The 22,776-nt window shown below is 46.7% G+C and overlaps 16 non-coding genes and 1 pseudogene across 16 annotated transcripts; all 17 read left to right on the top strand.

The window, feature by feature from the left end:
- The first annotated feature begins 830 nt into the window (after positions 1-830).
- LOC142267082 (U2 spliceosomal RNA) lies at positions 831-1,021 on the top strand. Its single transcript, XR_012733035.1, has one exon. It is a non-coding gene; the product is annotated as a U2 spliceosomal RNA (small nuclear RNA).
- Positions 1,022-2,138: 1,117 nt separating this feature from the next.
- Positions 2,139-2,329, top strand: LOC142267080 (U2 spliceosomal RNA). Its single transcript, XR_012733033.1, has one exon. It is a non-coding gene; the product is annotated as a U2 spliceosomal RNA (small nuclear RNA).
- A 1,117-nt stretch (positions 2,330-3,446) lies between these two features.
- LOC142267079 (U2 spliceosomal RNA) lies at positions 3,447-3,637 on the top strand. The gene has a single exon (XR_012733032.1). It is a non-coding gene; the product is annotated as a U2 spliceosomal RNA (small nuclear RNA).
- A 1,117-nt stretch (positions 3,638-4,754) lies between these two features.
- Positions 4,755-4,945, top strand: LOC142267078 (U2 spliceosomal RNA). The gene has a single exon (XR_012733031.1). It is a non-coding gene; the product is annotated as a U2 spliceosomal RNA (small nuclear RNA).
- Positions 4,946-6,062: 1,117 nt separating this feature from the next.
- On the top strand, positions 6,063-6,253 carry LOC142267076 (U2 spliceosomal RNA). Its single transcript, XR_012733030.1, has one exon. It is a non-coding gene; the product is annotated as a U2 spliceosomal RNA (small nuclear RNA).
- A 1,117-nt stretch (positions 6,254-7,370) lies between these two features.
- On the top strand, positions 7,371-7,561 carry LOC142267075 (U2 spliceosomal RNA). Its single transcript, XR_012733029.1, has one exon. It is a non-coding gene; the product is annotated as a U2 spliceosomal RNA (small nuclear RNA).
- Positions 7,562-8,678: 1,117 nt separating this feature from the next.
- Positions 8,679-8,869, top strand: LOC142267074 (U2 spliceosomal RNA). The gene has a single exon (XR_012733028.1). It is a non-coding gene; the product is annotated as a U2 spliceosomal RNA (small nuclear RNA).
- Positions 8,870-9,986: 1,117 nt separating this feature from the next.
- LOC142267073 (U2 spliceosomal RNA) lies at positions 9,987-10,177 on the top strand. Its single transcript, XR_012733027.1, has one exon. It is a non-coding gene; the product is annotated as a U2 spliceosomal RNA (small nuclear RNA).
- A 1,118-nt stretch (positions 10,178-11,295) lies between these two features.
- On the top strand, positions 11,296-11,486 carry LOC142267072 (U2 spliceosomal RNA). Its single transcript, XR_012733026.1, has one exon. It is a non-coding gene; the product is annotated as a U2 spliceosomal RNA (small nuclear RNA).
- Positions 11,487-12,603: 1,117 nt separating this feature from the next.
- LOC142267090 (U2 spliceosomal RNA) lies at positions 12,604-12,794 on the top strand. The gene has a single exon (XR_012733041.1). It is a non-coding gene; the product is annotated as a U2 spliceosomal RNA (small nuclear RNA).
- A 1,117-nt stretch (positions 12,795-13,911) lies between these two features.
- Positions 13,912-14,102, top strand: LOC142267071 (U2 spliceosomal RNA). Its single transcript, XR_012733025.1, has one exon. It is a non-coding gene; the product is annotated as a U2 spliceosomal RNA (small nuclear RNA).
- Positions 14,103-15,219: 1,117 nt separating this feature from the next.
- Positions 15,220-15,410, top strand: LOC142267085 (U2 spliceosomal RNA). The gene has a single exon (XR_012733037.1). It is a non-coding gene; the product is annotated as a U2 spliceosomal RNA (small nuclear RNA).
- Positions 15,411-16,527: 1,117 nt separating this feature from the next.
- LOC142267086 (U2 spliceosomal RNA) lies at positions 16,528-16,718 on the top strand. Its single transcript, XR_012733038.1, has one exon. It is a non-coding gene; the product is annotated as a U2 spliceosomal RNA (small nuclear RNA).
- A 1,285-nt stretch (positions 16,719-18,003) lies between these two features.
- On the top strand, positions 18,004-18,208 carry LOC142267095 (U2 spliceosomal RNA; annotated as a pseudogene).
- A 1,117-nt stretch (positions 18,209-19,325) lies between these two features.
- Positions 19,326-19,516, top strand: LOC142267088 (U2 spliceosomal RNA). Its single transcript, XR_012733040.1, has one exon. It is a non-coding gene; the product is annotated as a U2 spliceosomal RNA (small nuclear RNA).
- A 1,117-nt stretch (positions 19,517-20,633) lies between these two features.
- Positions 20,634-20,824, top strand: LOC142267070 (U2 spliceosomal RNA). Its single transcript, XR_012733024.1, has one exon. It is a non-coding gene; the product is annotated as a U2 spliceosomal RNA (small nuclear RNA).
- Positions 20,825-21,941: 1,117 nt separating this feature from the next.
- On the top strand, positions 21,942-22,132 carry LOC142267068 (U2 spliceosomal RNA). The gene has a single exon (XR_012733022.1). It is a non-coding gene; the product is annotated as a U2 spliceosomal RNA (small nuclear RNA).
- The last annotated feature ends 644 nt before the right edge of the window (positions 22,133-22,776 follow it).

Raw genomic sequence — 22,776 nt, 5'->3', positions numbered from 1 at the left:
TTATCTCTCTGCTTCCACTCCAAATAAAGTTACCTGTTGTTACCTGAACGTCAAATACTAAGAATGGGCGGCCTATGAAAGAATTAGTACTTTCATTAAGTATACTAAACCGGCTAATTGGGAATAGACAAACTGTAAAAAGCCCTCTGAGAAAGCCCCTCTCTAACCTTTGTTAGTAAGCTTTTCTGTAGCCTGCCTGTTGATGTATTTTCGGTTTGAACAGTGCACAACATGAAGAGACGGAACACTGGCGGCTTGTCACAATGCCCCCCGATGACATCACAATAGCGCTGCTGCCTAGAAAACAAGCTGCGCAGAAGAAGTTGTTCTTTGGGTGGGAGGGTGGGCTAGTGGAAGGAGGGGGCAATCTCTTTTTTTCCCGGGTGGTAGGGGGATGACAGGAGAAGGGAAGCGGGTGGTGAGAAAGGTACAGAGGGCAGGGTTTGGGGGCTGGGAAGGAAAGGGAAAAGATTAGGGTTTGGGGATGATGAAAGGGCTTTCTACGGGTAAGGATGGCAAAGGGTGGCAGTGACGGAAAGTCAGGCAACCTGTCCTGTCCGTCTTTTTGTATCGTGAATTGGAAAGACTGCAAGGGGGAGGGGAGTTGCTTGCGCCCTAAAGGAGGAGTTATTCAGATTCATTGCAGTGGGCGGCGGCTGCAAAACGCACCATTCTTCTTGTTTTTGCTCTGCAAAGCAGCCTTTTCAAGGGTTGGCTTGGGTGACAAAATGTCTTGTGTAGGCGTGGGTTTGTCTCCCTCTCGCTCTCTCTCCCTAAGATGTGTCCGGCATAGGCCAGGGTGCCACTCGAGGCCCAAACCAATTCTGGTTATCGCTTCTCGGCCTTTTGGCTAAGATCAAGTGTAGTATCTGTTCTTATCAGTTTAATATCTGATACGTCCCCTATCTGGGGACCATATATTAAATGGATTTTTAGAACAGGGAGATGGAAAAAGAGCTTGCTCTGTCCACTCCACGCATTGACCTGGTATTGCAGTACCTCCAGGAACGGTGCACCCCTTCTTAACCCAGTTTCCAAAAGCAGAACTCGATTCACCTGATTCATATTAGCCCGATTAGCGAATTGAAATGAATTTTTATCTAACACACTTTTTACTTGCTTTATTCATCCAAATAGCAAACTCATCACCACTCAACTTCACCAACTCTGCTATGTCCCGTGCAGTATCTTGTTGTCAGTCTAATCTAGATCATGTGTAATTGAATGGAATAGATCCCTTTTGGACAAAGTGGAGTCAGATGCTGCAGTGACCACAGGTGTGAGAGGATCTACAATTGGCATCTGGTGTTATCTCTCTGCTTCCACTCCAAATAAAGTTACCTGTTGTTACCTGAACGTCAAATACTAAGAATGGGCGGCCTATGAAAGAATTAGTACTTTCATTAAGTATACTAAACCGGCTAATTGGGAATAGACAAACTGTAAAAAGCCCTCTGAGAAAGCCCCTCTCTAACCTTTGTTAGTAAGCTTTTCTGTAGCCTGCCTGTTGATGTATTTTCGGTTTGAACAGTGCACAACATGAAGAGACGGAACACTGGCGGCTTGTCACAATGCCCCCCGATGACATCACAATAGCGCTGCTGCCTAGAAAACAAGCTGCGCAGAAGAAGTTGTTCTTTGGGTGGGAGGGTGGGCTAGTGGAAGGAGGGGGCAATCTCTTTTTTTCCCGGGTGGTAGGGGGATGACAGGAGAAGGGAAGCGGGTGGTGAGAAAGGTACAGAGGGCAGGGTTTGGGGGCTGGGAAGGAAAGGGAAAAGATTAGGGTTTGGGGATGATGAAAGGGCTTTCTACGGGTAAGGATGGCAAAGGGTGGCAGTGACGGAAAGTCAGGCAACCTGTCCTGTCCGTCTTTTTGTATCGTGAATTGGAAAGACTGCAAGGGGGAGGGGAGTTGCTTGCGCCCTAAAGGAGGAGTTATTCAGATTCATTGCAGTGGGCGGCGGCTGCAAAACGCACCATTCTTCTTGTTTTTGCTCTGCAAAGCAGCCTTTTCAAGGGTTGGCTTGGGTGACAAAATGTCTTGTGTAGGCGTGGGTTTGTCTCCCTCTCGCTCTCTCTCCCTAAGATGTGTCCGGCATAGGCCAGGGTGCCACTCGAGGCCCAAACCAATTCTGGTTATCGCTTCTCGGCCTTTTGGCTAAGATCAAGTGTAGTATCTGTTCTTATCAGTTTAATATCTGATACGTCCCCTATCTGGGGACCATATATTAAATGGATTTTTAGAACAGGGAGATGGAAAAAGAGCTTGCTCTGTCCACTCCACGCATTGACCTGGTATTGCAGTACCTCCAGGAACGGTGCACCCCTTCTTAACCCAGTTTCCAAAAGCAGAACTCGATTCACCTGATTCATATTAGCCCGATTAGCGAATTGAAATGAATTTTTATCTAACACACTTTTTACTTGCTTTATTCATCCAAATAGCAAACTCATCACCACTCAACTTCACCAACTCTGCTATGTCCCGTGCAGTATCTTGTTGTCAGTCTAATCTAGATCATGTGTAATTGAATGGAATAGATCCCTTTTGGACAAAGTGGAGTCAGATGCTGCAGTGACCACAGGTGTGAGAGGATCTACAATTGGCATCTGGTGTTATCTCTCTGCTTCCACTCCAAATAAAGTTACCTGTTGTTACCTGAACGTCAAATACTAAGAATGGGCGGCCTATGAAAGAATTAGTACTTTCATTAAGTATACTAAACCGGCTAATTGGGAATAGACAAACTGTAAAAAGCCCTCTGAGAAAGCCCCTCTCTAACCTTTGTTAGTAAGCTTTTCTGTAGCCTGCCTGTTGATGTATTTTCGGTTTGAACAGTGCACAACATGAAGAGACGGAACACTGGCGGCTTGTCACAATGCCCCCCGATGACATCACAATAGCGCTGCTGCCTAGAAAACAAGCTGCGCAGAAGAAGTTGTTCTTTGGGTGGGAGGGTGGGCTAGTGGAAGGAGGGGGCAATCTCTTTTTTTCCCGGGTGGTAGGGGGATGACAGGAGAAGGGAAGCGGGTGGTGAGAAAGGTACAGAGGGCAGGGTTTGGGGGCTGGGAAGGAAAGGGAAAAGATTAGGGTTTGGGGATGATGAAAGGGCTTTCTACGGGTAAGGATGGCAAAGGGTGGCAGTGACGGAAAGTCAGGCAACCTGTCCTGTCCGTCTTTTTGTATCGTGAATTGGAAAGACTGCAAGGGGGAGGGGAGTTGCTTGCGCCCTAAAGGAGGAGTTATTCAGATTCATTGCAGTGGGCGGCGGCTGCAAAACGCACCATTCTTCTTGTTTTTGCTCTGCAAAGCAGCCTTTTCAAGGGTTGGCTTGGGTGACAAAATGTCTTGTGTAGGCGTGGGTTTGTCTCCCTCTCGCTCTCTCTCCCTAAGATGTGTCCGGCATAGGCCAGGGTGCCACTCGAGGCCCAAACCAATTCTGGTTATCGCTTCTCGGCCTTTTGGCTAAGATCAAGTGTAGTATCTGTTCTTATCAGTTTAATATCTGATACGTCCCCTATCTGGGGACCATATATTAAATGGATTTTTAGAACAGGGAGATGGAAAAAGAGCTTGCTCTGTCCACTCCACGCATTGACCTGGTATTGCAGTACCTCCAGGAACGGTGCACCCCTTCTTAACCCAGTTTCCAAAAGCAGAACTCGATTCACCTGATTCATATTAGCCCGATTAGCGAATTGAAATGAATTTTTATCTAACACACTTTTTACTTGCTTTATTCATCCAAATAGCAAACTCATCACCACTCAACTTCACCAACTCTGCTATGTCCCGTGCAGTATCTTGTTGTCAGTCTAATCTAGATCATGTGTAATTGAATGGAATAGATCCCTTTTGGACAAAGTGGAGTCAGATGCTGCAGTGACCACAGGTGTGAGAGGATCTACAATTGGCATCTGGTGTTATCTCTCTGCTTCCACTCCAAATAAAGTTACCTGTTGTTACCTGAACGTCAAATACTAAGAATGGGCGGCCTATGAAAGAATTAGTACTTTCATTAAGTATACTAAACCGGCTAATTGGGAATAGACAAACTGTAAAAAGCCCTCTGAGAAAGCCCCTCTCTAACCTTTGTTAGTAAGCTTTTCTGTAGCCTGCCTGTTGATGTATTTTCGGTTTGAACAGTGCACAACATGAAGAGACGGAACACTGGCAGCTTGTCACAATGCCCCCCGATGACATCACAATAGCGCTGCTGCCTAGAAAACAAGCTGCGCAGAAGAAGTTGTTCTTTGGGTGGGAGGGTGGGCTAGTGGAAGGAGGGGGCAATCTCTTTTTTTCCCGGGTGGTAGGGGGATGACAGGAGAAGGGAAGCGGGTGGTGAGAAAGGTACAGAGGGCAGGGTTTGGGGGCTGGGAAGGAAAGGGAAAAGATTAGGGTTTGGGGATGATGAAAGGGCTTTCTACGGGTAAGGATGGCAAAGGGTGGCAGTGACGGAAAGTCAGGCAACCTGTCCTGTCCGTCTTTTTGTATCGTGAATTGGAAAGACTGCAAGGGGGAGGGGAGTTGCTTGCGCCCTAAAGGAGGAGTTATTCAGATTCATTGCAGTGGGCGGCGGCTGCAAAACGCACCATTCTTCTTGTTTTTGCTCTGCAAAGCAGCCTTTTCAAGGGTTGGCTTGGGTGACAAAATGTCTTGTGTAGGCGTGGGTTTGTCTCCCTCTCGCTCTCTCTCCCTAAGATGTGTCCGGCATAGGCCAGGGTGCCACTCGAGGCCCAAACCAATTCTGGTTATCGCTTCTCGGCCTTTTGGCTAAGATCAAGTGTAGTATCTGTTCTTATCAGTTTAATATCTGATACGTCCCCTATCTGGGGACCATATATTAAATGGATTTTTAGAACAGGGAGATGGAAAAAGAGCTTGCTCTGTCCACTCCACGCATTGACCTGGTATTGCAGTACCTCCAGGAACGGTGCACCCCTTCTTAACCCAGTTTCCAAAAGCAGAACTCGATTCACCTGATTCATATTAGCCCGATTAGCGAATTGAAATGAATTTTTATCTAACACACTTTTTACTTGCTTTATTCATCCAAATAGCAAACTCATCACCACTCAACTTCACCAACTCTGCTATGTCCCGTGCAGTATCTTGTTGTCAGTCTAATCTAGATCATGTGTAATTGAATGGAATAGATCCCTTTTGGACAAAGTGGAGTCAGATGCTGCAGTGACCACAGGTGTGAGAGGATCTACAATTGGCATCTGGTGTTATCTCTCTGCTTCCACTCCAAATAAAGTTACCTGTTGTTACCTGAACGTCAAATACTAAGAATGGGCGGCCTATGAAAGAATTAGTACTTTCATTAAGTATACTAAACCGGCTAATTGGGAATAGACAAACTGTAAAAAGCCCTCTGAGAAAGCCCCTCTCTAACCTTTGTTAGTAAGCTTTTCTGTAGCCTGCCTGTTGATGTATTTTCGGTTTGAACAGTGCACAACATGAAGAGACGGAACACTGGCGGCTTGTCACAATGCCCCCCGATGACATCACAATAGCGCTGCTGCCTAGAAAACAAGCTGCGCAGAAGAAGTTGTTCTTTGGGTGGGAGGGTGGGCTAGTGGAAGGAGGGGGCAATCTCTTTTTTTCCCGGGTGGTAGGGGGATGACAGGAGAAGGGAAGCGGGTGGTGAGAAAGGTACAGAGGGCAGGGTTTGGGGGCTGGGAAGGAAAGGGAAAAGATTAGGGTTTGGGGATGATGAAAGGGCTTTCTACGGGTAAGGATGGCAAAGGGTGGCAGTGACGGAAAGTCAGGCAACCTGTCCTGTCCGTCTTTTTGTATCGTGAATTGGAAAGACTGCAAGGGGGAGGGGAGTTGCTTGCGCCCTAAAGGAGGAGTTATTCAGATTCATTGCAGTGGGCGGCGGCTGCAAAACGCACCATTCTTCTTGTTTTTGCTCTGCAAAGCAGCCTTTTCAAGGGTTGGCTTGGGTGACAAAATGTCTTGTGTAGGCGTGGGTTTGTCTCCCTCTCGCTCTCTCTCCCTAAGATGTGTCCGGCATAGGCCAGGGTGCCACTCGAGGCCCAAACCAATTCTGGTTATCGCTTCTCGGCCTTTTGGCTAAGATCAAGTGTAGTATCTGTTCTTATCAGTTTAATATCTGATACGTCCCCTATCTGGGGACCATATATTAAATGGATTTTTAGAACAGGGAGATGGAAAAAGAGCTTGCTCTGTCCACTCCACGCATTGACCTGGTATTGCAGTACCTCCAGGAACGGTGCACCCCTTCTTAACCCAGTTTCCAAAAGCAGAACTCGATTCACCTGATTCATATTAGCCCGATTAGCGAATTGAAATGAATTTTTATCTAACACACTTTTTACTTGCTTTATTCATCCAAATAGCAAACTCATCACCACTCAACTTCACCAACTCTGCTATGTCCCGTGCAGTATCTTGTTGTCAGTCTAATCTAGATCATGTGTAATTGAATGGAATAGATCCCTTTTGGACAAAGTGGAGTCAGATGCTGCAGTGACCACAGGTGTGAGAGGATCTACAATTGGCATCTGGTGTTATCTCTCTGCTTCCACTCCAAATAAAGTTACCTGTTGTTACCTGAACGTCAAATACTAAGAATGGGCGGCCTATGAAAGAATTAGTACTTTCATTAAGTATACTAAACCGGCTAATTGGGAATAGACAAACTGTAAAAAGCCCTCTGAGAAAGCCCCTCTCTAACCTTTGTTAGTAAGCTTTTCTGTAGCCTGCCTGTTGATGTATTTTCGGTTTGAACAGTGCACAACATGAAGAGACGGAACACTGGCGGCTTGTCACAATGCCCCCCGATGACATCACAATAGCGCTGCTGCCTAGAAAACAAGCTGCGCAGAAGAAGTTGTTCTTTGGGTGGGAGGGTGGGCTAGTGGAAGGAGGGGGCAATCTCTTTTTTTCCCGGGTGGTAGGGGGATGACAGGAGAAGGGAAGCGGGTGGTGAGAAAGGTACAGAGGGCAGGGTTTGGGGGCTGGGAAGGAAAGGGAAAAGATTAGGGTTTGGGGATGATGAAAGGGCTTTCTACGGGTAAGGATGGCAAAGGGTGGCAGTGACGGAAAGTCAGGCAACCTGTCCTGTCCGTCTTTTTGTATCGTGAATTGGAAAGACTGCAAGGGGGAGGGGAGTTGCTTGCGCCCTAAAGGAGGAGTTATTCAGATTCATTGCAGTGGGCGGCGGCTGCAAAACGCACCATTCTTCTTGTTTTTGCTCTGCAAAGCAGCCTTTTCAAGGGTTGGCTTGGGTGACAAAATGTCTTGTGTAGGCGTGGGTTTGTCTCCCTCTCGCTCTCTCTCCCTAAGATGTGTCCGGCATAGGCCAGGGTGCCACTCGAGGCCCAAACCAATTCTGGTTATCGCTTCTCGGCCTTTTGGCTAAGATCAAGTGTAGTATCTGTTCTTATCAGTTTAATATCTGATACGTCCCCTATCTGGGGACCATATATTAAATGGATTTTTAGAACAGGGAGATGGAAAAAGAGCTTGCTCTGTCCACTCCACGCATTGACCTGGTATTGCAGTACCTCCAGGAACGGTGCACCCCTTCTTAACCCAGTTTCCAAAAGCAGAACTCGATTCACCTGATTCATATTAGCCCGATTAGCGAATTGAAATGAATTTTTATCTAACACACTTTTTACTTGCTTTATTCATCCAAATAGCAAACTCATCACCACTCAACTTCACCAACTCTGCTATGTCCCGTGCAGTATCTTGTTGTCAGTCTAATCTAGATCATGTGTAATTGAATGGAATAGATCCCTTTTGGACAAAGTGGAGTCAGATGCTGCAGTGACCACAGGTGTGAGAGGATCTACAATTGGCATCTGGTGTTATCTCTCTGCTTCCACTCCAAATAAAGTTACCTGTTGTTACCTGAACGTCAAATACTAAGAATGGGCGGCCTATGAAAGAATTAGTACTTTCATTAAGTATACTAAACCGGCTAATTGGGAATAGACAAACTGTAAAAAGCCCTCTGAGAAAGCCCCTCTCTAACCTTTGTTAGTAAGCTTTTCTGTAGCCTGCCTGTTGATGTATTTTCGGTTTGAACAGTGCACAACATGAAGAGACGGAACACTGGCGGCTTGTCACAATGCCCCCCGATGACATCACAATAGCGCTGCTGCCTAGAAAACAAGCTGCGCAGAAGAAGTTGTTCTTTGGGTGGGAGGGTGGGCTAGTGGAAGGAGGGGGCAATCTCTTTTTTTCCCGGGTGGTAGGGGGATGACAGGAGAAGGGAAGCGGGTGGTGAGAAAGGTACAGAGGGCAGGGTTTGGGGGCTGGGAAGGAAAGGGAAAAGATTAGGGTTTGGGGATGATGAAAGGGCTTTCTACGGGTAAGGATGGCAAAGGGTGGCAGTGACGGAAAGTCAGGCAACCTGTCCTGTCCGTCTTTTTGTATCGTGAATTGGAAAGACTGCAAGGGGGAGGGGAGTTGCTTGCGCCCTAAAGGAGGAGTTATTCAGATTCATTGCAGTGGGCGGCGGCTGCAAAACGCACCATTCTTCTTGTTTTTGCTCTGCAAAGCAGCCTTTTCAAGGGTTGGCTTGGGTGACAAAATGTCTTGTGTAGGCGTGGGTTTGTCTCCCTCTCGCTCTCTCTCCCTAAGATGTGTCCGGCATAGGCCAGGGTGCCACTCGAGGCCCAAACCAATTCTGGTTATCGCTTCTCGGCCTTTTGGCTAAGATCAAGTGTAGTATCTGTTCTTATCAGTTTAATATCTGATACGTCCCCTATCTGGGGACCATATATTAAATGGATTTTTAGAACAGGGAGATGGAAAAAGAGCTTGCTCTGTCCACTCCACGCATTGACCTGGTATTGCAGTACCTCCAGGAACGGTGCACCCCTTCTTAACCCAGTTTCCAAAAGCAGAACTCGATTCACCTGATTCATATTAGCCCGATTAGCGAATTGAAATGAATTTTTATCTAACACACTTTTTACTTGCTTTATTCATCCAAATAGCAAACTCATCACCACTCAACTTCACCAACTCTGCTATGTCCCGTGCAGTATCTTGTTGTCAGTCTAATCTAGATCATGTGTAATTGAATGGAATAGATCCCTTTTGGACAAAGTGGAGTCAGATGCTGCAGTGACCACAGGTGTGAGAGGATCTACAATTGGCATCTGGTGTTATCTCTCTGCTTCCACTCCAAATAAAGTTACCTGTTGTTACCTGAACGTCAAATACTAAGAATGGGCGGCCTATGAAAGAATTAGTACTTTCATTAAGTATACTAAACCGGCTAATTGGGAATAGACAAACTGTAAAAAGCCCTCTGAGAAAGCCCCTCTCTAACCTTTGTTAGTAAGCTTTTCTGTAGCCTGCCTGTTGATGTATTTTCGGTTTGAACAGTGCACAACATGAAGAGACGGAACACTGGCGGCTTGTCACAATGCCCCCCGATGACATCACAATAGCGCTGCTGCCTAGAAAACAAGCTGCGCAGAAGAAGTTGTTCTTTGGGTGGGAGGGTGGGCTAGTGGAAGGAGGGGGCAATCTCTTTTTTTCCCGGGTGGTAGGGGGATGACAGGAGAAGGGAAGCGGGTGGTGAGAAAGGTACAGAGGGCAGGGTTTGGGGGCTGGGAAGGAAAGGGAAAAGATTAGGGTTTGGGGATGATGAAAGGGCTTTCTACGGGTAAGGATGGCAAAGGGTGGCAGTGACGGAAAGTCAGGCAACCTGTCCTGTCCGTCTTTTTGTATCGTGAATTGGAAAGACTGCAAGGGGGAGGGGAGTTGCTTGCGCCCTAAAGGAGGAGTTATTCAGATTCATTGCAGTGGGCGGCGGCTGCAAAACGCACCATTCTTCTTGTTTTTGCTCTGCAAAGCAGCCTTTTCAAGGGTTGGCTTGGGTGACAAAATGTCTTGTGTAGGCGTGGGTTTGTCTCCCTCTCGCTCTCTCTCCCTAAGATGTGTCCGGCATAGGCCAGGGTGCCACTCGAGGCCCAAACCAATTCTGGTTATCGCTTCTCGGCCTTTTGGCTAAGATCAAGTGTAGTATCTGTTCTTATCAGTTTAATATCTGATACGTCCCCTATCTGGGGACCATATATTAAATGGATTTTTAGAACAGGGAGATGGAAAAAGAGCTTGCTCTGTCCACTCCACGCATTGACCTGGTATTGCAGTACCTCCAGGAACGGTGCACCCCTTCTTAACCCAGTTTCCAAAAGCAGAACTCGATTCACCTGATTCATATTAGCCCGATTAGCGAATTGAAATGAATTTTTATCTAACACACTTTTTACTTGCTTTATTCATCCAAATAGCAAACTCATCACCACTCAACTTCACCAACTCTGCTATGTCCCGTGCAGTATCTTGTTGTCAGTCTAATCTAGATCATGTGTAATTGAATGGAATAGATCCCTTTTGGACAAAGTGGAGTCAGATGCTGCAGTGACCACAGGTGTGAGAGGATCTACAATTGGCATCTGGTGTTATCTCTCTGCTTCCACTCCAAATAAAGTTACCTGTTGTTACCTGAACGTCAAATACTAAGAATGGGCGGCCTATGAAAGAATTAGTACTTTCATTAAGTATACTAAACCGGCTAATTGGGAATAGACAAACTGTAAAAAGCCCTCTGAGAAAGCCCCTCTCTAACCTTTGTTAGTAAGCTTTTCTGTAGCCTGCCTGTTGATGTATTTTCGGTTTGAACAGTGCACAACATGAAGAGACGGAACACTGGCGGCTTGTCACAATGCCCCCCGATGACATCACAATAGCGCTGCTGCCTAGAAAACAAGCTGCGCAGAAGAAGTTGTTCTTTGGGTGGGAGGGTGGGCTAGTGGAAGGAGGGGGCAATCTCTTTTTTTCCCGGGTGGTAGGGGGATGACAGGAGAAGGGAAGCGGGTGGTGAGAAAGGTACAGAGGGCAGGGTTTGGGGGCTGGGAAGGAAAGGGAAAAGATTAGGGTTTGGGGATGATGAAAGGGCTTTCTACGGGTAAGGATGGCAAAGGGTGGCAGTGACGGAAAGTCAGGCAACCTGTCCTGTCCGTCTTTTTGTATCGTGAATTGGAAAGACTGCAAGGGGGAGGGGAGTTGCTTGCGCCCTAAAGGAGGAGTTATTCAGATTCATTGCAGTGGGCGGCGGCTGCAAAACGCACCATTCTTCTTGTTTTTGCTCTGCAAAGCAGCCTTTTCAAGGGTTGGCTTGGGTTGACAAAATGTCTTGTGTAGGCGTGGGTTTGTCTCCCTCTCGCTCTCTCTCCCTAAGATGTGTCCGGCATAGGCCAGGGTGCCACTCGAGGCCCAAACCAATTCTGGTTATCGCTTCTCGGCCTTTTGGCTAAGATCAAGTGTAGTATCTGTTCTTATCAGTTTAATATCTGATACGTCCCCTATCTGGGGACCATATATTAAATGGATTTTTAGAACAGGGAGATGGAAAAAGAGCTTGCTCTGTCCACTCCACGCATTGACCTGGTATTGCAGTACCTCCAGGAACGGTGCACCCCTTCTTAACCCAGTTTCCAAAAGCAGAACTCGATTCACCTGATTCATATTAGCCCGATTAGCGAATTGAAATGAATTTTTATCTAACACACTTTTTACTTGCTTTATTCATCCAAATAGCAAACTCATCACCACTCAACTTCACCAACTCTGCTATGTCCCGTGCAGTATCTTGTTGTCAGTCTAATCTAGATCATGTGTAATTGAATGGAATAGATCCCTTTTGGACAAAGTGGAGTCAGATGCTGCAGTGACCACAGGTGTGAGAGGATCTACAATTGGCATCTGGTGTTATCTCTCTGCTTCCACTCCAAATAAAGTTACCTGTTGTTACCTGAACGTCAAATACTAAGAATGGGCGGCCTATGAAAGAATTAGTACTTTCATTAAGTATACTAAACCGGCTAATTGGGAATAGACAAACTGTAAAAAGCCCTCTGAGAAAGCCCCTCTCTAACCTTTGTTAGTAAGCTTTTCTGTAGCCTGCCTGTTGATGTATTTTCGGTTTGAACAGTGCACAACATGAAGAGACGGAACACTGGCGGCTTGTCACAATGCCCCCCGATGACATCACAATAGCGCTGCTGCCTAGAAAACAAGCTGCGCAGAAGAAGTTGTTCTTTGGGTGGGAGGGTGGGCTAGTGGAAGGAGGGGGCAATCTCTTTTTTTCCCGGGTGGTAGGGGGATGACAGGAGAAGGGAAGCGGGTGGTGAGAAAGGTACAGAGGGCAGGGTTTGGGGGCTGGGAAGGAAAGGGAAAAGATTAGGGTTTGGGGATGATGAAAGGGCTTTCTACGGGTAAGGATGGCAAAGGGTGGCAGTGACGGAAAGTCAGGCAACCTGTCCTGTCCGTCTTTTTGTATCGTGAATTGGAAAGACTGCAAGGGGGAGGGGAGTTGCTTGCGCCCTAAAGGAGGAGTTATTCAGATTCATTGCAGTGGGCGGCGGCTGCAAAACGCACCATTCTTCTTGTTTTTGCTCTGCAAAGCAGCCTTTTCAAGGGTTGGCTTGGGTGACAAAATGTCTTGTGTAGGCGTGGGTTTGTCTCCCTCTCGCTCTCTCTCCCTAAGATGTGTCCGGCATAGGCCAGGGTGCCACTCGAGGCCCAAACCAATTCTGGTTATCGCTTCTCGGCCTTTTGGCTAAGATCAAGTGTAGTATCTGTTCTTATCAGTTTAATATCTGATACGTCCCCTATCTGGGGACCATATATTAAATGGATTTTTAGAACAGGGAGATGGAAAAAGAGCTTGGTCTGTCCACTCCACGCATTGACCTGGTATTGCAGTACCTCCAGGAACGGTGCACCCCTTCTTAACCCAGTTTCCAAAAGCAGAACTCGATTCACCTGATTCATATTAGCCCGATTAGCGAATTGAAATGAATTTTTATCTAACACACTTTTTACTTGCTTTATTCATCCAAATAGCAAACTCATCACCACTCAACTTCACCAACTCTGCTATGTCCCGTGCAGTATCTTGTTGTCAGTCTAATCTAGATCATGTGTAATTGAATGGAATAGATCCCTTTTGGACAAAGTGGAGTCAGATGCTGCAGTGACCACAGGTGTGAGAGGATCTACAATTGGCATCTGGTGTTATCTCTCTGCTTCCACTCCAAATAAAGTTACCTGTTGTTACCTGAACGTCAAATACTAAGAATGGGCGGCCTATGAAAGAATTAGTACTTTCATTAAGTATACTAAACCGGCTAATTGGGAATAGACAAACTGTAAAAAGCCCTCTGAGAAAGCCCCTCTCTAACCTTTGTTAGTAAGCTTTTCTGTAGCCTGCCTGTTGATGTATTTTCGGTTTGAACAGTGCACAACATGAAGAGACGGAACACTGGCGGCTTGTCACAATGCCCCCCGATGACATCACAATAGCGCTGCTGCCTAGAAAACAAGCTGCGCAGAAGAAGTTGTTCTTTGGGTGGGAGGGTGGGCTAGTGGAAGGAGGGGGCAATCTCTTTTTTTCCCGGGTGGTAGGGGGATGACAGGAGAAGGGAAGCGGGTGGTGAGAAAGGTACAGAGGGCAGGGTTTGGGGGCTGGGAAGGAAAGGGAAAAGATTAGGGTTTGGGGATGATGAAAGGGCTTTCTACGGGTAAGAATGGCAAAGGGTGGCAGTGACGGAAAGTCAGGCAACCTGTCCTGTCCGTCTTTTTGTATCGTGAATTGGAAAGACTGCAAGGGGGAGGGGAGTTGCTTGCGCCCTAAAGGAGGAGTTATTCAGATTCATTGCAGTGGGCGGCGGCTGCAAAACGCACCATTCTTCTTGTTTTTGCTCTGCAAAGCAGCCTTTTCAAGGGTTGGCTTGGGTGACAAAATGTCTTGTGTAGGCGTGGGTTTGTCTCCCTCTCGCTCTCTCTCCCTAAGATGTGTCCGGCATAGGCCAGGGTGCCACTCGAGGCCCAAACCAATTCTGGTTATCGCTTCTCGGCCTTTTGGCTAAGATCAAGTGTAGTATCTGTTCTTATCAGTTTAATATCTGATACGTCCCCTATCTGGGGACCATATATTAAATGGATTTTTAGAACAGGGAGATGGAAAAAGAGCTTGCTCTGTCCACTCCACGCATTGACCTGGTATTGCAGTACCTCCAGGAACGGTGCACCCCTTCTTAACCCAGTTTCCAAAAGCAGAACTCGATTCACCTGATTCATATTAGCCCGATTAGCGAATTAAAATGAATTTTTATCTAACACACTTTTTACTTGCTTTATTCATCCAAATAGCAAACTCATCACCACTCAACTTCACCAACTCTGCTATGTCCCGTGCAGTATCTTGTTGTCAGTCTAATCTAGATCATGTGTAATTGAATGGAATAGATCCCTTTTGGACAAAGTGGAGTCAGATGCTGCAGTGACCACAGGTGTGAGAGGATCTACAATTGGCATCTGGTGTTATCTCTCTGCTTCCACTCCAAATAAAGTTACCTGTTGTTACCTGAACGTCAAATACTAAGAATGGGCGGCCTATGAAAGAATTAGTACTTTCATTAAGTATACTAAACCGGCTAATTGGGAATAGACAAACTGTAAAAAGCCCTCTGAGAAAGCCCCTCTCTAACCTTTGTTAGTAAGCTTTTCTGTAGCCTGCCTGTTGATGTATTTTCGGTTTGAACAGTGCACAACATGAAGAGACGGAACACTGGCGGCTTGTCACAATGCCCCCCGATGACATCACAATAGCGCTGCTGCCTAGAAAACAAGCTGCGCAGAAGAAGTTGTTCTTTGGGTGGGAGGGTGGGCTAGTGGAAGGAGGGGGCAATCTCTTTTTTTCCCGGGTGGTAGGGGGATGACAGGAGAAGGGAAGCGGGTGGTGAGAAAGGTACAGAGGGCAGGGTTTGGGGGCTGGGAAGGAAAGGGAAAAGATTAGGGTTTGGGGATGATGAAAGGGCTTTCTACGGGTAAGGATGGCAAAGGGTGGCAGTGACGGAAAGTCAGGCAACCTGTCCTGTCCGTCTTTTTGTATCGTGAATTGGAAAGACTGCAAGGGGGAGGGGAGTTGCTTGCGCCCTAAAGGAGGAGTTATTCAGATTCATTGCAGTGGGCGGCGGCTGCAAAACGCACCATTCTTCTTGTTTTTGCTCTGCAAAGCAGCCTTTTCAAGGGTTGGCTTGGGTGACAAAATGTCTTGTGTAGGCGTGGGTTTGTCTCCCTCTCGCTCTCTCTCCCTAAGATGTGTCCGGCATAGGCCAGGGTGCCACTCGAGGCCCAAACCAATTCTGGTTATCGCTTCTCGGCCTTTTGGCTAAGATCAAGTGTAGTATCTGTTCTTATCAGTTTAATATCTGATACGTTCCCTATCTGGGGACCATATATTAAATGGATTTTTAGAACAGGGAGATGGAAAAAGAGCTTGCTCTGTCCACTCCACGCATTGACCTGGTATTGCAGTACCTCCAGGAACGGTGCACCCCTTCTTAACCCAGTTTCCAAAAGCAGAACTCGATTCACCTGATTCATATTAGCCCGATTAGCGAATTGAAATGAATTTTTATCTAACACACTTTTTACTTGCTTTATTCATCCAAATAGCAAACTCATCACCACTCAACTTCACCAACTCTGCTATGTCCCGTGCAGTATCTTGTTGTCAGTCTAATCTAGATCATGTGTAATTGAATGGAATAGATCCCTTTTGGACAAAGTGGAGTCAGATGCTGCAGTGACCACAGGTGTGAGAGGATCTACAATTGGCATCTGGTGTTATCTCTCTGCTTCCACTCCAAATAAAGTTACCTGTTGTTACCTGAACGTCAAATACTAAGAATGGGCGGCCTATGAAAGAATTAGTACTTTCATTAAGTATACTAAACCGGCTAATTGGGAATAGACAAACTGTAAAAAGCCCTCTGAGAAAGCCCCTCTCTAACCTTTGTTAGTAAGCTTTTCTGTAGCCTGCCTGTTGATGTATTTTCGGTTTGAACAGTGCACAACATGAAGAGACGGAACACTGGCGGCTTGTCACAATGCCCCCCGATGACATCACAATAGCGCTGCTGCCTAGAAAACAAGCTGCGCAGAAGAAGTTGTTCTTTGGGTGGGAGGGTGGGCTAGTGGAAGGAGGGGGCAATCTCTTTTTTTCCCGGGTGGTAGGGGGATGACAGGAGAAGGGAAGCGGGTGGTGAGAAAGGTACAGAGGGCAGGGTTTGGGGGCTGGGAAGGAAAGGGAAAAGATTAGGGTTTGGGGATGATGAAAGGGCTTTCTACGGGTAAGGATGGCAAAGGGTGGCAGTGACGGAAAGTCAGGCAACCTGTCCTGTCCGTCTTTTTGTATCGTGAATTGGAAAGACTGCAAGGGGGAGGGGAGTTGCTTGCGCCCTAAAGGAGGAGTTATTCAGATTCATTGCAGTGGGCGGCGGCTGCAAAACGCACCATTCTTCTTGTTTTTGCTCTGCAAAGCAGCCTTTTCAAGGGTTGGCTTGGGTGACAAAATGTCTTTTGTAGGCGTGGGTTTGTCTCCCTCTCGCTCTCTCTCCCTAAGATGTGTCCGGCATAGGCCAGGGTGCCACTCGAGGCCCAAACCAATTCTGGTTATGGCTTCTCGGCCTTTTGGCTAAGATCAAGTGTAGTATCTGTTCTTATCAGTTTAATATCTGATACGTCCCCTATCTGGGGACCATATATTAAATGGATTTTTAGAACAGGGAGATGGAAAAAGAGCTTGCTCTGTCCACTCCACGCATTGACCTGGTATTGCAGTACCTCCAGGAACGGTGCACCCCTTCTTAACCCAGTTTCCAAAAGCAGAACTCGATTCACCTGATTCATATTAGCCCGATTAGCGAATTGAAATGAATTTTTATCTAACACACTTTTTACTTGCTTTATTCATCCAAATAGCAAACTCATCACCACTCAACTTCACCAACTCTGCTATGTCCCGTGCAGTATCTTGTTGTCAGTCTAATCTAGATCATGTGTAATTGAATGGAATAGATCCCTTTTGGACAAAGTGGAGTCAGATGCTGCAGTGACCACAGGTGTGAGAGGATCTACAATTGGCATCTGGTGTTATCTCTCTGCTTCCACTCCAAATAAAGTTACCTGTTGTTACCTGAACGTCAAATACTAAGAATGGGCGGCCTATGAAAGAATTAGTACTTTCATTAAGTATACTAAACCGGCTAATTGGGAATAGACAAACTGTAAAAAGCCCTCTGAGAAAGCCCCTCTCTAACCTTTGTTAGTAAGCTTTTCTGTAGCCTGCCTGTTGATGTATTTTCGGTTTGAACAGTGCACAACATGAAGAGACGGAACACTGGCGGCTTGTCACAATGCCCCCCGATGACATCACAATAGCGCTGCTGCCTAGAAAACAAGCTGCGCAGAAGAAGTTGTTCTTTGGGTGGGAGGGTGGGCTAGTGGAAGGAGGGGGCAATCTCTTTTTTTCCCGGGTGGTAGGGGGATGACAGGAGAAGGGAAGCGGGTGGTGAGAAAGGTACAGAGGGCAGGGTTTGGGGGCTGGGAAGGAAAGGGAAAAGATTAGGGTTTGGGGATGATGAAAGGGCTTTCTACGGGTAAGGATGGCAAAGGGTGGCAGTGACGGAAAGTCAGGCAACCTGTCCTGTCCGTCTTTTTGTATCGTGAATTGGAAAGACTGCAAGGGGGAGGGGAGTTGCTTGCGCCCTAAAGGAGGAGTTATTCAGATTCATTGCAGTGGGCGGCGGCTGCAAAACGCACCATTCTTCTTGTTTTTGCTCTGCAAAGCAGCCTTTTCAAGGGTTGGCTTGGGTGACAAAATGTCTTGTGTAGGCGTGGGTTTGTCTCCCTCTCGCTCTCTCTCCCTAAGATGTGTCCGGCATAGGCCAGGGTGCCACTCGAGGCCCAAACCAATTCTGGTTATCGCTTCTCGGCCTTTTGGCTAAGATCAAGTGTAGTTTGGGAGGGTACTACCTTGGTTGGTGCTGAAAGGTGCCAGGGTATTGCACAACTGCTGGCCTTGGGGGAGTGTGCATCGTAGGATGTCATAGCCCCCTTGTGACGGACGGTTACCTGGGCAACGAGAGGCGGTCACTTTTTTATTTTCAAACTCATCCTTCAAAAAAAAAAAAAAAAAAAAAATCTGTTCTTATCAGTTTAATATCTGATACGTCCCCTATCTGGGGACCATATATTAAATGGATTTTTAGAACAGGGAGATGGAAAAAGAGCTTGCTCTGTCCACTCCACGCATTGACCTGGTATTGCAGTACCTCCAGGAACGGTGCACCCCTTCTTAACCCAGTTTCCAAAAGCAGAACTCGATTCACCTGATTCATATTAGCCCGATTAGCGAATTGAAATGAATTTTTATCTAACACACTTTTTACTTGCTTTATTCATCCAAATAGCAAACTCATCACCACTCAACTTCACCAACTCTGCTATGTCCCGTGCAGTATCTTGTTGTCAGTCTAATCTAGATCATGTGTAATTGAATGGAATAGATCCCTTTTGGACAAAGTGGAGTCAGATGCTGCAGTGACCACAGGTGTGAGAGGATCTACAATTGGCATCTGGTGTTATCTCTCTGCTTCCACTCCAAATAAAGTTACCTGTTGTTACCTGAACGTCAAATACTAAGAATGGGCGGCCTATGAAAGAATTAGTACTTTCATTAAGTATACTAAACCGGCTAATTGGGAATAGACAAACTGTAAAAAGCCCTCTGAGAAAGCCCCTCTCTAACCTTTGTTAGTAAGCTTTTCTGTAGCCTGCCTGTTGATGTATTTTCGGTTTGAACAGTGCACAACATGAAGAGACGGAACACTGGCGGCTTGTCACAATGCCCCCCGATGACATCACAATAGCGCTGCTGCCTAGAAAACAAGCTGCGCAGAAGAAGTTGTTCTTTGGGTGGGAGGGTGGGCTAGTGGAAGGAGGGGGCAATCTCTTTTTTTCCCGGGTGGTAGGGGGATGACAGGAGAAGGGAAGCGGGTGGTGAGAAAGGTACAGAGGGCAGGGTTTGGGGGCTGGGAAGGAAAGGGAAAAGATTAGGGTTTGGGGATGATGAAAGGGCTTTCTACGGGTAAGGATGGCAAAGGGTGGCAGTGACGGAAAGTCAGGCAACCTGTCCTGTCCGTCTTTTTGTATCGTGAATTGGAAAGACTGCAAGGGGGAGGGGAGTTGCTTGCGCCCTAAAGGAGGAGTTATTCAGATTCATTGCAGTGGGCGGCGGCTGCAAAACGCACCATTCTTCTTGTTTTTGCTCTGCAAAGCAGCCTTTTCAAGGGTTGGCTTGGGTGACAAAATGTCTTGTGTAGGCGTGGGTTTGTCTCCCTCTCGCTCTCTCTCCCTAAGATGTGTCCGGCATAGGCCAGGGTGCCACTCGAGGCCCAAACCAATTCTGGTTATCGCTTCTCGGCCTTTTGGCTAAGATCAAGTGTAGTATCTGTTCTTATCAGTTTAATATCTGATACGTCCCCTATCTGGGGACCATATATTAAATGGATTTTTAGAACAGGGAGATGGAAAAAGAGCTTGGTCTGTCCACTCCACGCATTGACCTGGTATTGCAGTACCTCCAGGAACGGTGCACCCCTTCTTAACCCAGTTTCCAAAAGCAGAACTCGATTCACCTGATTCATATTAGCCCGATTAGCGAATTGAAATGAATTTTTATCTAACACACTTTTTACTTGCTTTATTCATCCAAATAGCAAACTCATCACCACTCAACTTCACCAACTCTGCTATGTCCCGTGCAGTATCTTGTTGTCAGTCTAATCTAGATCATGTGTAATTGAATGGAATAGATCCCTTTTGGACAAAGTGGAGTCAGATGCTGCAGTGACCACAGGTGTGAGAGGATCTACAATTGGCATCTGGTGTTATCTCTCTGCTTCCACTCCAAATAAAGTTACCTGTTGTTACCTGAACGTCAAATACTAAGAATGGGCGGCCTATGAAAGAATTAGTACTTTCATTAAGTATACTAAACCGGCTAATTGGGAATAGACAAACTGTAAAAAGCCCTCTGAGAAAGCCCCTCTCTAACCTTTGTTAGTAAGCTTTTCTGTAGCCTGCCTGTTGATGTATTTTCGGTTTGAACAGTGCACAACATGAAGAGACGGAACACTGGCGGCTTGTCACAATGCCCCCCGATGACATCACAATAGCGCTGCTGCCTAGAAAACAAGCTGCGCAGAAGAAGTTGTTCTTTGGGTGGGAGGGTGGGCTAGTGGAAGGAGGGGGCAATCTCTTTTTTTCCCGGGTGGTAGGGGGATGACAGGAGAAGGGAAGCGGGTGGTGAGAAAGGTACAGAGGGCAGGGTTTGGGGGCTGGGAAGGAAAGGGAAAAGATTAGGGTTTGGGGATGATGAAAGGGCTTTCTACGGGTAAGGATGGCAAAGGGTGGCAGTGACGGAAAGTCAGGCAACCTGTCCTGTCCGTCTTTTTGTATCGTGAATTGGAAAGACTGCAAGGGGGAGGGGAGTTGCTTGCGCCCTAAAGGAGGAGTTATTCAGATTCATTGCAGTGGGCGGCGGCTGCAAAACGCACCATTCTTCTTGTTTTTGCTCTGCAAAGCAGCCTTTTCAAGGGTTGGCTTGGGTGACAAAATGTCTTGTGTAGGCGTGGGTTTGTCTCCCTCTCGCTCTCTCTCCCTAAGATGTGTCCGGCATAGGCCAGGGTGCCACTCGAGGCCCAAACCAATTCTGGTTATCGCTTCTCGGCCTTTTGGCTAAGATCAAGTGTAGTATCTGTTCTTATCAGTTTAATATCTGATACGTCCCCTATCTGGGGACCATATATTAAATGGATTTTTAGAACAGGGAGATGGAAAAAGAGCTTGCTCTGTCCACTCCACGCATTGACCTGGTATTGCAGTACCTCCAGGAACGGTGCACCCCTTCTTAACCCAGTTTCCAAAAGCAGAACTCGATTCACCTGATTCATATTAGCCCGATTAGCGAATTGAAATGAATTTTTATCTAACACACTTTTTACTTGCTTTATTCATCCAAATAGCAAACTCATCACCACTCAACTTCACCAACTCTGCTATGTCCCGTGCAGTATCTTGTTGTCAGTCTAATCTAGATCATGTGTAATTGAATGGAATAGATCCCTTTTGGACAAAGTGGAGTCAGATGCTGCAGTGACCACAGGTGTGAGAGGATCTACAATTGGCATCTGGTGTTATCTCTCTGCTTCCACTCCAAATAAAGTTACCTGTTGTTACCTGAACGTCAAATACTAAGAATGGGCGGCCTATGAAAGAATTAGTACTTTCATTAAGTATACTAAACCGGCTAATTGGGAATAGACAAACTGTAAAAAGCCCTCTGAGAAAGCCCCTCTCTAACCTTTGTTAGTAAGCTTTTCTGTAGCCTGCCTGTTGATGTATTTTCGGTTTGAACAGTGCACAACATGAAGAGACGGAACACTGGCGGCTTGTCACAATGCCCCCCGATGACATCACAATAGCGCTGCTGCCTAGAAAACAAGCTGCGCAGAAGAAGTTGTTCTTTGGGTGGGAGGGTGGGCTAGTGGAAGGAGGGGGCAATCTCTTTTTTTCCCGGGTGGTAGGGGGATGACAGGAGAAGGGAAGCGGGTGGTGAGAAAGGTACAGAGGGCAGGGTTTGGGGGCTGGGAAGGAAAGGGAAAAGATTAGGGTTTGGGGATGATGAAAGGGCTTTCTACGGGTAAGGATGGCAAAGGGTGGCAGTGACGGAAAGTCAGGCAACCTGTCCTGTCCGTCTTTTTGTATCGTGAATTGGAAAGACTGCAAGGGGGAGGGGAGTTGCTTGCGCCCTAAAGGAGGAGTTATTCAGATTCATTGCAGTGGGCGGCGGCTGCAAAACGCACCATTCTTCTTGTTTTTGCTCTGCAAAGCAGCCTTTTCAAGGGTTGGCTTGGGTGACAAAATGTCTTGTGTAGGCGTGGGTTTGTCTCCCTCTCGCTCTCTCTCCCTAAGATGTGTCCGGCATAGGCCAGGGTGCCACTCGAGGCCCAAACCAATTCTGGTTATCGCTTCTCGGCCTTTTGGCTAAGATCAAGTGTAGTATCTGTTCTTATCAGTTTAATATCTGATACGTCCCCTATCTGGGGACCATATATTAAATGGATTTTTAGAACAGGGAGATGGAAAAAGAGCTTGCTCTGTCCACTCCACGCATTGACCTGGTATTGCAGTACCTCCAGGAACGGTGCACCCCTTCTTAACCCAGTTTCCAAAAGCAGAACTCGATTCACCTGATTCATATTAGCCCGATTAGCGAATTGAAATGAATTTTTATCTAACACACTTTTTACTTGCTTTATTCATCCAAATAGCAAACTCATCACCACTCAACTTCACCAACTCTGCTATGTCCCGTGCAGTATCTTGTTGTCAGTCTAATCTAGATCATGTGTAATTGAATGGAATAGATCCCTTTTGGACAAAGTGGAGTCAGATGCTGCAGTGACCACAGGTGTGAGAGGATCTACAATTGGCATCTGGTGTTATCTCTCTGCTTCCACTCCAAATAAAGTTACCTGTTGTTACCTGAACGTCAAATACTAAGAATGGGCGGCCTATGAAAGAATTAGTACTTTCATTAAGTATACTAAACCGGCTAATTGGGAATAGACAAACTGTAAAAAGCCCTCTGAGAAAGCCCCTCTCTAACCTTTGTTAGTAAGCTTTTCTGTAGCCTGCCTGTTGATGTATTTTCGGTTTGAACAGTGCACAACATGAAGAGACGGAACACTGGCGGCTTGTCACAATGCCCCCCGATGACATCACAATAGCGCTGCTGCCTAGAAAACAAGCTGCGCAGAAGAAGTTGTTCTTTGGGTGGGAGGGTGGGCTAGTGGAAG

The sequence above is a fragment of the Anomaloglossus baeobatrachus genome, unplaced genomic scaffold, assembly GCF_048569485.1.
Source record: "Anomaloglossus baeobatrachus isolate aAnoBae1 unplaced genomic scaffold, aAnoBae1.hap1 Scaffold_2934, whole genome shotgun sequence".
Taxonomy (NCBI): Eukaryota; Metazoa; Chordata; class Amphibia; order Anura; family Aromobatidae; genus Anomaloglossus; species Anomaloglossus baeobatrachus.
Note: the sequence above shows the minus strand (reverse complement) of the source record. Positions and strands in the feature narration are given on the sequence as shown.